This window comes from Schistocerca serialis, chromosome 1 (assembly GCF_023864345.2).
Source record: "Schistocerca serialis cubense isolate TAMUIC-IGC-003099 chromosome 1, iqSchSeri2.2, whole genome shotgun sequence".
In the NCBI taxonomy this organism is placed as follows: Eukaryota; Metazoa; Arthropoda; class Insecta; order Orthoptera; family Acrididae; genus Schistocerca; species Schistocerca serialis.
The window spans coordinates 725,216,160-725,230,275 of NC_064638.1; the positions used below are offsets into that span (position 1 = coordinate 725,216,160).

General features: G+C 43.1%; 1 protein-coding gene across 1 annotated transcript in view; it reads left to right on the plus strand.

Annotated features, from left to right (window-relative positions):
* Nucleotides 1-14,116, plus strand: part of LOC126481519 (tyrosine-protein phosphatase non-receptor type 13-like) — a 450,882-nt gene that overhangs the window by 134,452 nt on the left and 302,314 nt on the right. The window lies entirely within an intron of this gene.

Sequence of the window (14,116 nt, forward strand, 5' to 3'; positions counted from 1 at the left end):
AAGGCAATGATTTAGAAAGAGCACTTGCACAGCTGGTATAGAAGACATATAACATATAAAAACCTTTTATCAAGATTTGAAGATGGTAACCATGCTTACCGAAACCGGTAATCGTCAACAAAGATAGTTTACAGGTGATGTGGGCTAAGAAGTTAACGTTCTCTCAATTAATTATTACAGATCGCCCCTTACTACTCAAGATGAGTAAACTAATAAATATGTAAGAGACCATAGAGAGCCGGATAGGCAATTTGGACACGCTTAAAGCTTGAGAAACACACAAAGTTTTTAAGTTGTACATGAAGAATACCATTTTCTACTGTATGGTTAACAATCTAAACATTTTGGTAAATTGAGGTGTTGAAACATCGATGTTTTCTGAGTGAAATTATGTATTTTTATGGTACCCGAAAGAAGGCAGGCTCCTTGAAGTGAAACTTTCTACAAAAACGGCTGGATAATTCGCTGAAAGTAATCTGAAGTCTCCCATATCAGCGCAGCTTCACCCTTATTGTGAAGCAAACATTGTGGGCGTTCCTCCGGCTCAGCATCCTTGAGCTACTCATGTATTACATTTCCTGCCCATCTGCGATAGGTTTTACAGAAAACTGTGACGTATTAATTTACAGGGTGGTCAGAAAGAGTCTGAAAAAAACTTGTAAGGGTGTTGCAGGGAAGGTAGGCCTGAGAAATAACTGTTCAGGAAAAAAATTTGATACTTTGCGCCGTTTCTGAGTTAACTGTCATTTAATTTAGCCAGTAAGGCTGTTGCGCGTGAAAGTTCAAGCTGCCTGCCAGGGACGGTGTAGCCAAACGTGTGCTTGGTTTTATTTCCTAAAACCGAACAAAGGAGCCGTACAAAAATTGGACATGGGACTGTAGTAAGGATCGAACCAGAGCCAGAGGTTGAGTAGTCTCGTGCGCTATCATCTACGCTATGAGTACAACTGACACTAATTGTATCCGCAGGGCCGCTTGAAGTTGCGGCAGCAACGGCCTCATTTGCTAACTTCAAAGCCAATGAACTCGAAAACAGCGCAAGAAGTCGAATTTTTTTCTGGACAATTATTTCTCAGCACACCCTACCCTGCAACAAATGTTCAAATGTGTGTGAAACCTTATGGGATTTAATTGCTAAGGTCATAAGTCCCTAAGCTTACACACTACTTAACCTAAATTATCCTAAGGGCAAACACACACATACACATGCCCGAGGGAAGACTCGAACCCCCGCCGGGACCAGTCGCGCAGTCCACGACTGCAGCGCCTCAGACCGCTCGGCTAATCCCGCGCGGCCTACCCTGCAACAGCTTTACAAGTTTTCAGACTGTTCTTGACCAGCCTGTAGATCTCTTTTCGAGACCCTTCGAATGCCTTTAGAATAATGAATATGATAACTCCGTTAAAAAATAAACGAAATTTGCTTCAAAACGGCGGCATTTAATTCGCCTCCATGCCTCTTGCCACTTGTCGAAAACTTTGTTTCGAGATGCTGATCCGACACTGAGACATTTGAAGTGTACAAATTAAAAATGGTTCAAATGGCTCTAAGAACTATGGGACTTAACACCTGAGGTCATCAGCCCCTTAACCTAACCAACCTAAGGACATCACAACCATCCATGTCCGAGGCAGGATTCGAACCTGCGACGGCAGCAGCAGCGTGGTTGCGGACTGAAGCGCCTAGAACCGCCGGCCACAGCGGCCGGCTGTACAAATTAAGATGTGGAATAGATGGATGATTGTAACTAGTTCGAAAGATAACCAGACTTTTGTAATCCGGTGTTGCATTCTCTTTTATTCTGCATCTGACGTGTTTTCTGGAAGTACTTCTCGTAAATTTTAACCGTAAGTGAAAATTTGAGTACGGACACCGTAAGAAATTCACTCGCTGTAATGTGTGTGAATACCTGAGGTTCCACGTTCTATAAGACCGTCCTCTAGAGCGAGCGATCCAATAACCGCGACAGGGGAGCGCACATTCTCGGTAACAATAGGGATGCGCGAGGCGCGGTTTGGCAATTAGACCAGTCGTCGGGCGAGCATTCGGTTTGTGAGTATGCGAGCGCCGCAGCGCGCGCCTAATATTGCATACCGCGCACGTCCGGGCATCCCAGGCAGCTGCAGTCGCCGCGCTCCAAGCCGGAGTAAACATACGTAGCATCCCGCGAGCGACACAACATCACGTTCCAAGGTCGTCACCCTTTCGGCTGCTTTACACACCGTCTTCCATCTCAACCTACACCTTTTACAAATCACTTACCTCACAAAAATCTTCGTTACTCGAACTACTGCAATACAGCGAGCGCCACTACTGCCAGCTAAATAAAAGATTCAAACTACGGAAGGCACTAACTACTGATAGGCATACCTAGCAAATGAAAGATTTTGATAGAGAACAAACAATGTATTTACCTTAATAGTCATAATATATATAGCAGTTCATGATATCCAGTCTTACAAATTTCAAAACTCCGCCATCTCTCTCCCCACATCCACCACTGCTGGCGGCTCGCCTCCAACTGCGCAACGCTACGCGCTGTTCACATCCAGCTGCCCAACACTACAATGGCAGACAACAATGCAAACTAGCCACAGACTGCACACAGCACAGCCAGTGATTTTCATACAGAGCGCTACGTAACGTTGCCAATAAGAAAACATAAACAGCCTACCACCTACTTACAACCTGTGGTGTGCTAAGTTAATCTGTTTCCGCATACCTAGTGCAACCAACGTCACCGATAATCTGTTGTACATAATTATTGAAGGTATTTCGAATGCGTCTGTGCATCTAAAAGGAAATGCATACTTTTGTTACCAAATGCGTTTCGTTTTATTGAAAGCTAACACAGTTCGTTACAAAACATATTGAAGTGTGATTTTACTTACTGTTCAGTGCGTGTTAATGCTTTGTATATGTGGATGTTCGCTTCAAAAATGAAGAGGTGTTAGCTATCGCTAAGCTGGAGACACTGCAGAATCGCATCCTTCGCCTGGCCTTACACCTGCCTTACGATTTCCCCACCGCTCATCTTCACGACATCGCGGAAATACCTCTGCTCCGTGACCTCTTCCAGGCGACCGCCCGCACCTTTTACGAACGTGCTGGTCGGTCACACAACGCCCAAATCCGGACACTGGGCCGCAAACTGCCGCGCAGCGTCACCACCCGCTGGCCACACCTGCTCGCTGCCTAGCTAGCACTGCAGAACTGTGCTGAGGAGACACCCAAGAAGACAATCTACATGTGAAGACGCGTTACATCGGCATGCATGGGAGGCAAAGCATTAACTGCTGCGAACTCCATCACACATCGGAGGACAAGCTATCTCCGTGCAGATCCACGCGAGGCTGATTTTTATGATGCTCTTATCTTTTTCTATTCTGTATTCCTAAGATGGTCTGCAAAGAATGAGCGGTTTGTACTGTATTTCCATGCCCTGATGTGCTCTTTGTATCTCATGTCAGATATCCTGCCAGTCATAACATTGTAGATTTTCAAATTTAAAGGAGGACACAGTCAATCGCAAACATTCCTAATTTATTGCAAATCTAGATTTAGACTATACTGGTGATCGTCGGTGCATTACCAGAAAAGTCATACAGATAGTATTCGGACAATATATTCTGGCAGTCGGCGGGGAGAGGACCGGGATGGGGGAATAAGCACCGCCTCCCTCTGGAAGGGCTGCCATCCTACGTCCACGTACTGTGCTTCCACGAAAGCAGAACTAACGTAGCGGTCGTCGGGACCGCTGATTACTTTTGATGTGGTGAGAGTCGCATTCGAATCCTTTTATGCTCCAGGATCAGGCTCTTCACTCACTTCAAAACTAAAAAACAAAAAAAAGAAACAATGAACCCTCAACACAATGCAAATTGGACGACACAGAACAGTTCAAAACACTCTTCACCTAAAACTGCGACGATATAGTGTCGGCATAATACCAACATGTCAGAGCCCTTTCGTTTTATTTCTGCAATGTAAAGGCTAGTGTCATACGCCACAATTCTGTTCCCGTAATGCACCAATGAAGATGACGTTGTAGTCGAAATCTAGATCTGCAATATATTATGATTTTTGCGACTGAGTGCTTTCTGTCTTTAAATTTGAATATTCAACGGTGGGTGTGCGCACAAGCAACCAATGGATTCCAATTTAGTTTTGTGGATTCCTATGGAACCAAACTGTTGAAGTCATCTGTCCCTAAGCTTAGACACTACTTAATCTAACTTAAACTAACTTACGCCAAGGACAACACACACACCCATGCCCGAGGGAGGACTCGAACCTCCGACGGAGGAAGCCGCGCGACCCGTGCCAAGACGCCCCAGACCGCGCGGCTAGCAATTTAGTTAATGTAATTGATCTGATAGATGACAGACTGTCAATGTTTGATTTTGGTTTGGGTGGTTTCGAAATGTTTTCCTGTATTGAATTATTTGTTTTGTAGACAATGTTTATGGTCTGTCTTTTTTAAATATATCACGTGTTTCATATGTCGAATATAATGGTAGGTCACCGTATGCCATTTTCTTATGATTGTGCTGCATGTACGTGTAGGCGTGCTTTGTATATTTTATCTTGTGTGTCTTATTTTTCTGTTCAGTTTGCGCATTAATGTTTCTTTGTATCCACTTATCACAAGTGGTTAGAGCAATCCTGTAAAGTCTGTTTAACATGTATCTGACTGCAGCTTGTTTGCGATTCTGCTGGTGTTTCGAGGTTGCATTTATGACAGTGTTCTGGTTTGGGTTTTCTCTGTTGTCACAGATGTGGCGGCTATTGTCTTCTCTTATGGTTGGATTTTCTTGTTCTTCGTGTACTGTTAACTTTGTATCTGTATACAGTGTTTGTCTATTCCTGTAATGGTGGTATTTTGTGCTGAGATTCATCTACTATGCATATTATGTTATCGATGTACCTGTATCGATAGATGATGTTGTAGTCTCTTTGGTATTACTTAACCTAATCTTTTTCTGTCTCCACAATCCTCCTCCTTATTCCTGGCCAATGCTGTAGCAAGATAACTATATTTACATGCCGTATTGTGGTATTTGCTTTCCACACACTACCTTCATTCTTTGCTGTTACAGTTTCTCTCCTCTGGGCTTGCTCCTTTCCAAGACACTGCGGTGCCGAAGTTCAATATTTTTGTTACTTTCCATTGTGACATCTTCGTTATACAGAGAGTATCATAATTAATAGCGAGAACTGTGAAAAGTGCGATACTAACAGTAAAACGTTCTAGCAATTATAGACCGCAAACGAGCCGTTAGCGAGATGATATTGATGTATGGTTACAAATCGCCACCTATTTCAGTATGAAATAATCTTATAGTCAGAGTAAATGTAGTTGTAATTTTTTTCGATTAAGTCCTCGTCTAATTGGGCTACTAGATGTTGTGGTGACGCATGGCAACTTTATCCTTGTCCATCACCGATAAGACAGGATCTGTTAACTAAAATGTAAAATCAACGTATTAAATAGTTGATGCATTCAGGTTACTTTCTTTAAAGCGTTAACAATTTTTAGCTCTTTTCCAGTTGTCTTCAGTGTTTTGCAGTTTGAAACATGGTCACTCTAGATGGTGATTGTGGGTTCGTCTGTAGGCACACACACTTAACGTCAAGATAAAGTACTGAAAGTTTGCTAACCTAAAAGTACGTGTGAAGTACTTCTCAAGAGTAAAAGTCAGTCAGTAGTGGTATTTCTACAATTTTAAGCAAAGAAGAGGGTGTGGAGAGGCTGGGGGAAAACTGTCAGAATATGCTATGCATTTCTGGCATATCTATCCAGCAGTGGTATCCAAATGGAATGTCTACACTTGCATCCTATTTTTTTAAACATATGTGGTTTGAAGGAGTGAAGCGATCTGAAGGGACATAACAGAATGGTATCAAAGTTTCGTATTTAATTTTCACTCATTGACTCCAGTTGCCACAGTCTCAGTGAAATTTGTGCAGTAAATAATGACGCATTACCAATAGACGCTGGGCGCATACTGGAATGCATTCCCTGGCCGCTCGGTACTGTTTCTATTTATACCGGGTGATCAAAAAATCAGTATAAATTTGAAAACTTAATAAACCACGGAATAATGTAGATAGAGAGGTAAAAATTGACACACATGCTTGGAATGACATGGGGTTTTATTAGAACAAAAAAAAAAAAAAAAAACACCCCATATTGTTAGACGCGTGAAAGATCTCTTTCGCGAGTCGTTTGGTGATGATCGTGTGCTCAGCCGCCACATTCGTCGTGCTTGGCCTCCCAGGTCCCCAGACCTCAGTCCGTGCGATCATTGGCTTTGGGGTTACCTGAAGTCGCAAGTGTATCGTGATCGACCGACATCTGTAGGGATGCTGAAAGACAACATCCGACGCCACTGCCTCACTGTAACTCCCGACATGCTTTACAGTGCTGTTCAAAACATAATTCCTCGACTACAGCTATTGTTGAGGAATGATGGTGGACATATTGAGCATTTCCTGTAAAGAACATCATCTTTGCTTTGTCTTACTTTGTTATGCTAATTATTGCTATTCTGATCAGATGAAGCGCCATCTGTCGGACATTTTTTGAACGTTTGTATCTTTTTGGTTCTAATAAAACCCCATGTCATTCCAAGCATGTGTGTCAATTTGTACCTCACTATATACATTATTCCGTGATTTATTCAGTTTTAAAATTTATACTGACTTTTTGATCACCAGGTATTTCCTGTGTCTGAGTAGTGGCATTGTCTTACTGCTTAAAATCGACCGTAGTGTCACTGTTAGTTGTGGATTTACGAAATACGAGAAAGCAAACATTTTTAATCGTAAATTAGAGCGATGGGATCCCTGCCACGTCACTATATGGAAGAGAAGTGGCTCTGAGCACTGTGCGACTTAACTTTTGAGGTCATTAGTCGTCTAGAACTTAGAACTACTTAAACCTAACTAATCTAAGGACATAAAACACACCCACGCCCGAGGCATGATTCGAACATGCGACCGTAGCGGTCGCGCGGTTCCAGACTGTAGGCCTAGAACCGCTTGGCCACCCCGGCCGGCATCAAACCGTTGTATACGTCCTTGTTACTCCTATCTTATTTTGTGTACGATCGGAGTACATCACGCGAATGCTTGCAAACTAGTACCGTAATGAAAACGCCTGTAAAAAAAAAAATCTCGACCGTGCATTTTCCGGAAGAAAATGAACGCCAATATACGACGACTAAGCAGTGCTGCAACGCGAAAGTATCTTCATTAAATACGGTACATTAACACAGCTTTCCGTTTGGGATTGCGGATAAGGGCATTGGGTTAGAATACCCTCGGTCGATTTCGCAGACCATGTATGTTTCTTTTGATTTACCTATTTTGTTCTGCAATTACTACTGTAATGTCCACCGTTTACTAAGTAATAACTACGCTAGAACTACATAGTTCAGCACTTTAATGGCGTGCATAAAAATGAGTTTTAGCCAAGTCTGAAATATTTTTGAAGAATGATAATTAAAATTATGTTACCCATCATACAACAGGAATAACTATAAAACTTACCATTGTGGGGATGTTGAATAAATTTAGCGTTCGTACTCTTCAAACTTTACTTGTCATGTGTAGTACGATCAGTACGACTGTCCATATCTTACACATCGGCAACCGACCACAGTACCATAAACACCGTTTCGATGAACCACGTCTTCAGAGATGTTTAAAGCGACCTCAGTGCATCTCCAAACATTTGACAGCTCTCTGGATCATGCTTCTCCGAACTTCCCCAGCGTGCGTGTAGAGTCTTGTTACTTCTACTGTCTCTTGCCCAATTCACATGTTTCACGAACTATTTTCCTGCCCGCTACTTGTTACCGTCTATCTTTGCTACGAATTCTATGCTAAACAGTCTGTAAATCCTATTTGGTAGTTGTTATAAACCTCATAAGTTTTTCGCAGAAAGAGAGATACTGATCTACGCGTTGTTAGACTGCACTAAAACTCCATGTTCCTTGCGGCATCATCGGTCGTCTGCAATCAATCGAACTTAAAGGCAAACATTTCTGCAGTCTCTTAGATAAACTGTACATTTCAACAGGAATTTTGACAGCCCCTTCTCGGATCTTAGCTCTCAAGTCTTCTGTTGTAGCAGCTCGATTATGATACAGTTTGCATTTAAAGTGACGTCACAAGAAGAAACCTCATGCTGATATTATGCGGACAGGATCTACATCTACATCTACATGATTACTCTGCAATTCACATTTAAGTGCTTGGCAGAGGGTGCATCGAACCACAATCATACTAAATCTCTACCATTCCACTCCCGAACAGCGCGCAGGAAAAACGAACACCTAAACATTTCTGTTCGAGCTCTGATTTCTCCTATTTTATTTTGATGATCATTCCTACCTATGTAGGTTGGGCTCAACAAAATATTTTCGCATTCGGAAGAGAAAGTTGGTGACTGAAATTTCGTAAATAGATCTCGCCGCGACGAAAAAGTCTTTGCTTTAATGACTTCCAGCCCAACTCGCGTATCATATCTGCCACACTCTCTCCCCCATTACGTGATAATACAAAACGAGCTCCCCTTTTTTGCACCCTTTCGATGTCCTCCGTCAATCCCACCTGGTAAGGATCCCACACCGCGCAGCGATATTCTAACAGAGGACGAACGAATGTAGTGTAAGCTGTCTCTTTAGTGGACTTGTTGCATCTTCTAAGTGTCCTGCCAATGAAACGCAACCTTTGGCTCGCCTTCCCCACAATATTATCTGTGTGGTCTTTCCAACTGAAGTTGTTCGTAATTTTAACAGCCAGGTACTTAGTCGAATTGACAGCCTTGAGAATTGTACTATTTATCGAGTAATCGAATTCCAACGAAGTTCTTTTGGAACTCATGTGGATCACCTCACACTTTTCGTTATTTAGCGTCAACTGCCACCTGCCACACCATACAGCAATCTTTTCTAAATCGCTTTGCAACTGATACTGGTCTTCGGATGACCTTGCTAGACGGTAAATTACAGCATCATCTGCGAACAACGTAAGGATATCGTGGCCGTCGTACGTACAAACGAGGAGCGCTGTGGGGGGAATAAGCCCCGCCTCCCTCTGCCATCTTAGGTTGGCGTTCTGTGGTTCCACGAAAGCAGAACTGACATAATGGTCATAGGTATCGCTGATTCCTTCCGCTGTGGTGAGAACCGCATTCGAATCCCTTTATGGCTCAAAATGGTTCAAATGGCTCTGAGCACTATGGGACTCAACTGCTGAGGTCATTAGTCCCCTAGAACTTAGAACTAGTTAAACCTAACTAACCTAAGGACATCACAAACATCCATGCCCGAGGCAGGATTCGAACCTGCGACCGTAGCGGTCTTGCGGTTACAGACTGCAGCGCCTTTAACCGCACGGCCACTTCGGCCGGCTGAATCCCTTTATGCACCAGGATTAATCTCTTCAGTCATTTAAAAATAAGAAAAAAAGCAAACTGCAACAAAGGCAAATTGGAGTAACAAAGTATTTGGTAGTGGCTACAGTGCAGTTGTTTGCTGCGGTTGGCAGTGGTATCTCAGGACCGACATGTACCGGTACCTTACGCAACCATAGCTCAAAACACTCCCCGCCTAAAACTGTCCGTGTAATAGATATAGAGATCTAGGAGGCCATAAAATTACAACATTTCTTAAATTACATGGTTTCCAAAGCGTATAGCAGCCATCAATATTTGTGCTGTGTGTGACATTGAAGTATCTTGCTGAAACCGTCTGTGGAACTACCTGTAGTGTTTGCACAACAAAGATTTTGATCCAACGTGAAGTCGCAAGACCATTCCTGTCCTTGAAATTCTATTTATGTCATATGATGATGCAGCACACGTCACAGTAACTTGGCACAAGTCACGGTAACTTCGTTGGTGTAAATGATTAGGATATTTTTGTCCCCAGTAATGAAAGTATTGTTTATTAACAAAGTCTCAAAAGGAAATTAGCTTTGCCTAGCATCCACCACATTGTTAACAAACTCAGTGTTATTGCTTATGGTTTCAACCATTCGTTCTCAGAACTGACATTGCATAACATGGATCACAGGATTTCAGTTCCTGGTCAACTGGCAGCTTGAATGGATGGGAATGTAAGTCGTGTACCAATTTTCTTTAGACACTTGAACTACGCAACTATAAAGACGATGCATGATGATGGATTGAACACGGTGGACATCTAATGACAGCAGCTCAAACGGCTTCGATCTTGTCTGTGGATTATGAGTGGTTCACGCCCAGCCCAGAGGTTTGCTTTTTGTGGTTGAACCTGTTTCCTCAGTATTATTTATCCACGTGTTAATTACATGCGTTGACGGAACATCATTAGGGCATCTTAAATTGAAGTGATGACGAAATCTTCTACATGCAGCCTCCACATTGTCAGTGTTTTTGTAAAAAGGGTCTGATAGCAAAACCACCTTGTGCACCACTCCAAAAATCCATGTTAACTAAACTGCAGAACGGTGTCATCTGGTTTCTGTACGTTACCCAGCGTCAAGAATCGCCCAGAACTACCAACGCAAATTTCAAAATTTCTCATTTCTCTGAACCACCCTGTAATAACTGAGATCACTTTCCTTTAAAATCCGGTACGATGGACGTGAAAGAATTATGGACAAATTTTAAACACATTGTAAGTCACGCATTGGACAAGTATGTGCCGAAAAAATGGGTTAAGGACGGAAAAGACCCACCGTGGTTTAACAGCGGAATTCGGAGAATGCTCAGGAAGCAAAGGCACTCGCGGTACAAGAAAGATCGGGAGAACATACCTTAGCAAAAGATCTTGCTGAAAGCCCAAGGAAATTCTGGTCTTATGTAAAATCGGTAAGCGGGTCGAAGGCTTCCATCCAGTCACTCACTGATCAGTCTGGCCTGGCAACGGAAGACAGCAAAACGAAAGCTGAAATTTTAAATTTAGCGTTTGAGAAATCTTTCACGCAGAAGGATCGTACAGATTCCCATATGGAGGACATAGTGATAGACATCCCTGTGGTTGTGAAGCATCTGAATCGGTTGAAAATAAATAAATCGCCAGGTCCTGATAGGATTCCAGTTCGGTTTTACAGAGAGTACTCTACTGCATTGGTTCCTTACTTAGCTTGCATTTATCGCGGATCTCGTGCCCAACGTAAAGTCCCGAGCGTCTGGAAAAAAGCGTAGGTCACGCCTGTATATAAGAAGGGTAGAAGGACGGATCCTCAAAATTACAGACCAATATCCTTAACATCGGTTTGTTGCAGGATTCTCGAACATATTCTCAGTTCGGATATAATGAATTTCCTTGAGACAGGGAAGTTGCTGTCCATGCATCAGCACGGCTTTAGAAAGCATCGCTCTTGCGAAATACAACTTGCCCTTTTTTCACATGATATCTTGCGAACCATGGATGAGGGGTATCAGACGGATGCCATATTCCTTGACTTCCGAAAAGCGTTTGACTCGGTGCCCCACTGCAGACTCGTAACTAAGGTACGAGCATATGGGATTGGTTCCCAAGTATGAGAGTGGCTCGAAGACTTCTTAAGTAATAGAACCCAGTACGTTGTCCTCGATGGTGAGTGTTCATCGGAGGTGAGGGTATCATCTTGAGTGCCCCAGGGAAGTGTGGCAGGTCCGCTGTTGTTTTCTATCTACATATATGATCTTTTGGATAGGGTGGATAGCAATGTGCGGCTGTTTGCTGATGATGCTATGGTGTAAGGGAAGGTGTCGTCGTTGCGTGACTGTAGGAGGATACAACATGACTTGGGCAGGATTTGTGATTGGTGTAAAGAATGGCAGCTAACTCTAAATATAGATAAATGTAAATTAATGCAGATGAATAGGAAATAGAATCCTGTAATGTTTGAATACTCCATTAGTAGTGTAGCGCTTGACACAGTCACGTCGATTAAATATTTAGGCGTAACATTGCAGAGCGGTATGAAGTGGGACGAGCATGTAATGGCAGTTGTGGGGAAGGCGGATAGTCGTCTTCGGTTCATCGGTAGAATTTTGGGAAGATGTGGTTCATCTGTAAAGGAGACCGCTTGTAAAACACTAAAACGGCCTATTCTTGAGCACTGCTCGAGCGTTTGGGATCCCTATCAGGTCGGATTGAGGGAGGACATAGAAACAATTCAGAGGCGGGCTGCTAGATTTGTTACTGGTAGGTTTGATTATCACACGAGTGTTACAGAAATGCTTCAGGAACTCGGGTGGGAGTCTCTAGAGGAAAGGAGGCGTTCTTTTCGTGAATCGCTACTGAGGAAATTTAGAGAACCAGCATTGGAGGCTGACTGCAGTACAATTTTACTGCCGCCAACTTACATTTCCCGGAAAGACCACAAAGATAAGATAAGAGAGATTAGGGCTCGTACAGAGGCATATAGATAGTCATTTTTCCCTCGTTCTGTATGAGAGTGGAACAGGGAGAGAAGATGCTAGTTGCGGTACGAGGTACTCTCCGCCACGCACCGTATGGTGGATTGCGGAGTATGTATGTAGATGTAGATGTAGATGTAGAAATCCAGAGTGTGTTTTCATTATGCTTCTACCCTCCCTGATCTGGAGAAAATTCCGCACATTAATCCTTATGGCGTCATATTTTGCAGCGCTACTCACGTCCTTGTGGCAAGTGAGTTCATTTGAACGATGAAATGAGAAGGGCAGAGAGCTGGGTGGCCGCAGAACCCACACCGAGCCTCGAAGGTCTCGGATCGGGTGCGTTGTCACCTCAGTGTCGCCACGGCTAAGTTTTTAAGTGCCTTATTTCCATATCGGATTAAAACCCTTTTAGCATCTCGCTAGCCTCCTCCCCTTCGTGTTCGAGAGGTTTCCATTACATGGGCCCTCTCGCCCGCTGCTGCGCTGTCACTGCGACCGTAGTTTCGCGAAGTAAGCAGCAAAAATACAGGGTGCCTTTGTGCTCATCAAAACTGAAATAACTCCATAATTTAAAGACATATTGCAGCAAGTGACCTTTTCTGGTACCGCCCACCGTAACAAAACGTCACAGTGAAAAGAAACTTATGAAACCAGTACAAAAGGGACATACGCAGCATTTTCGGGAACAAAGTTGATACCAGATAAATCGCGGGGGTGTGTGGGAGAGAGAGAGAGAGAGAGAGAGAGAGAGAGAGACGGATGAAGTTATTAATGAAGGTATGAGCATAGCAATAACTTTAATGAGGATATGCTGTTACGGTAATGTGTGCATTTAGAGGCTCCAGTACATACCGCTTTCCGATTAACAGTGTAAGTTGTGAATTACAGAAATGGTTTACGCCGATTATTACTGAACATAAAATTTTACCGCCTTGCTTCCTCAAACATACTCAACACTTCCTTGTCATCATAAGGAGGTTGGTTGGTTGGTTGGTTGAAAGTGGAGGAGGGGGGGGGGGAGGGAGGAGGTCCTAGGTTTTATTGCACATCTACAAATATCAAATATTTGATCAATAACTGTAATGATTGGAAATTAGTACAACACCTCAGTTGTCAGTTCCTTTGATTTGTAAAACATAGATTCATTAAGGTTGCGTAGCTTGTCACTTGCGACAAAATGGCATTTTTAGGAAGATAGTCACATAAATAATATATGTTGTGTGATGATTTTCTCATGCACATGAACCAGACATGAGTGCTGAGTGGCCAAAACACTGCACATGGCATTTTGTAAACACTCTCTACTTTCTTAAGCTCTAGCTGGGACAGTTCTAGCAAACATGTCTATACGAATGTGTCGATGGATTTTCACGGACTTTGCACACAACACCAGTAGAAGTAACCCATACTCGTGGTGAGAGGTAATGCTCGTATAAGGAGCAGTCAAATGAAAAGATACAGGTGAAAAAAGGAAACAAAACTGTTTATTATTTCAAAAGTAATCGTCATAACTGTAAATACGTTTATTCCACTGTGAGACAAGACGCTCGAAGCCCTCATGGCAAAATGTTTTCCGTTATCTACGGAACCATGATTGAACCCAGGCGTGCATATCTTCGTCCGTAACAAATCGACGGCCACGAATGTCTTTCTTCAGGGCACCAAAAGTATGGACATAGCGTGGGGAGAGGCCGTGACTATATGGAGGA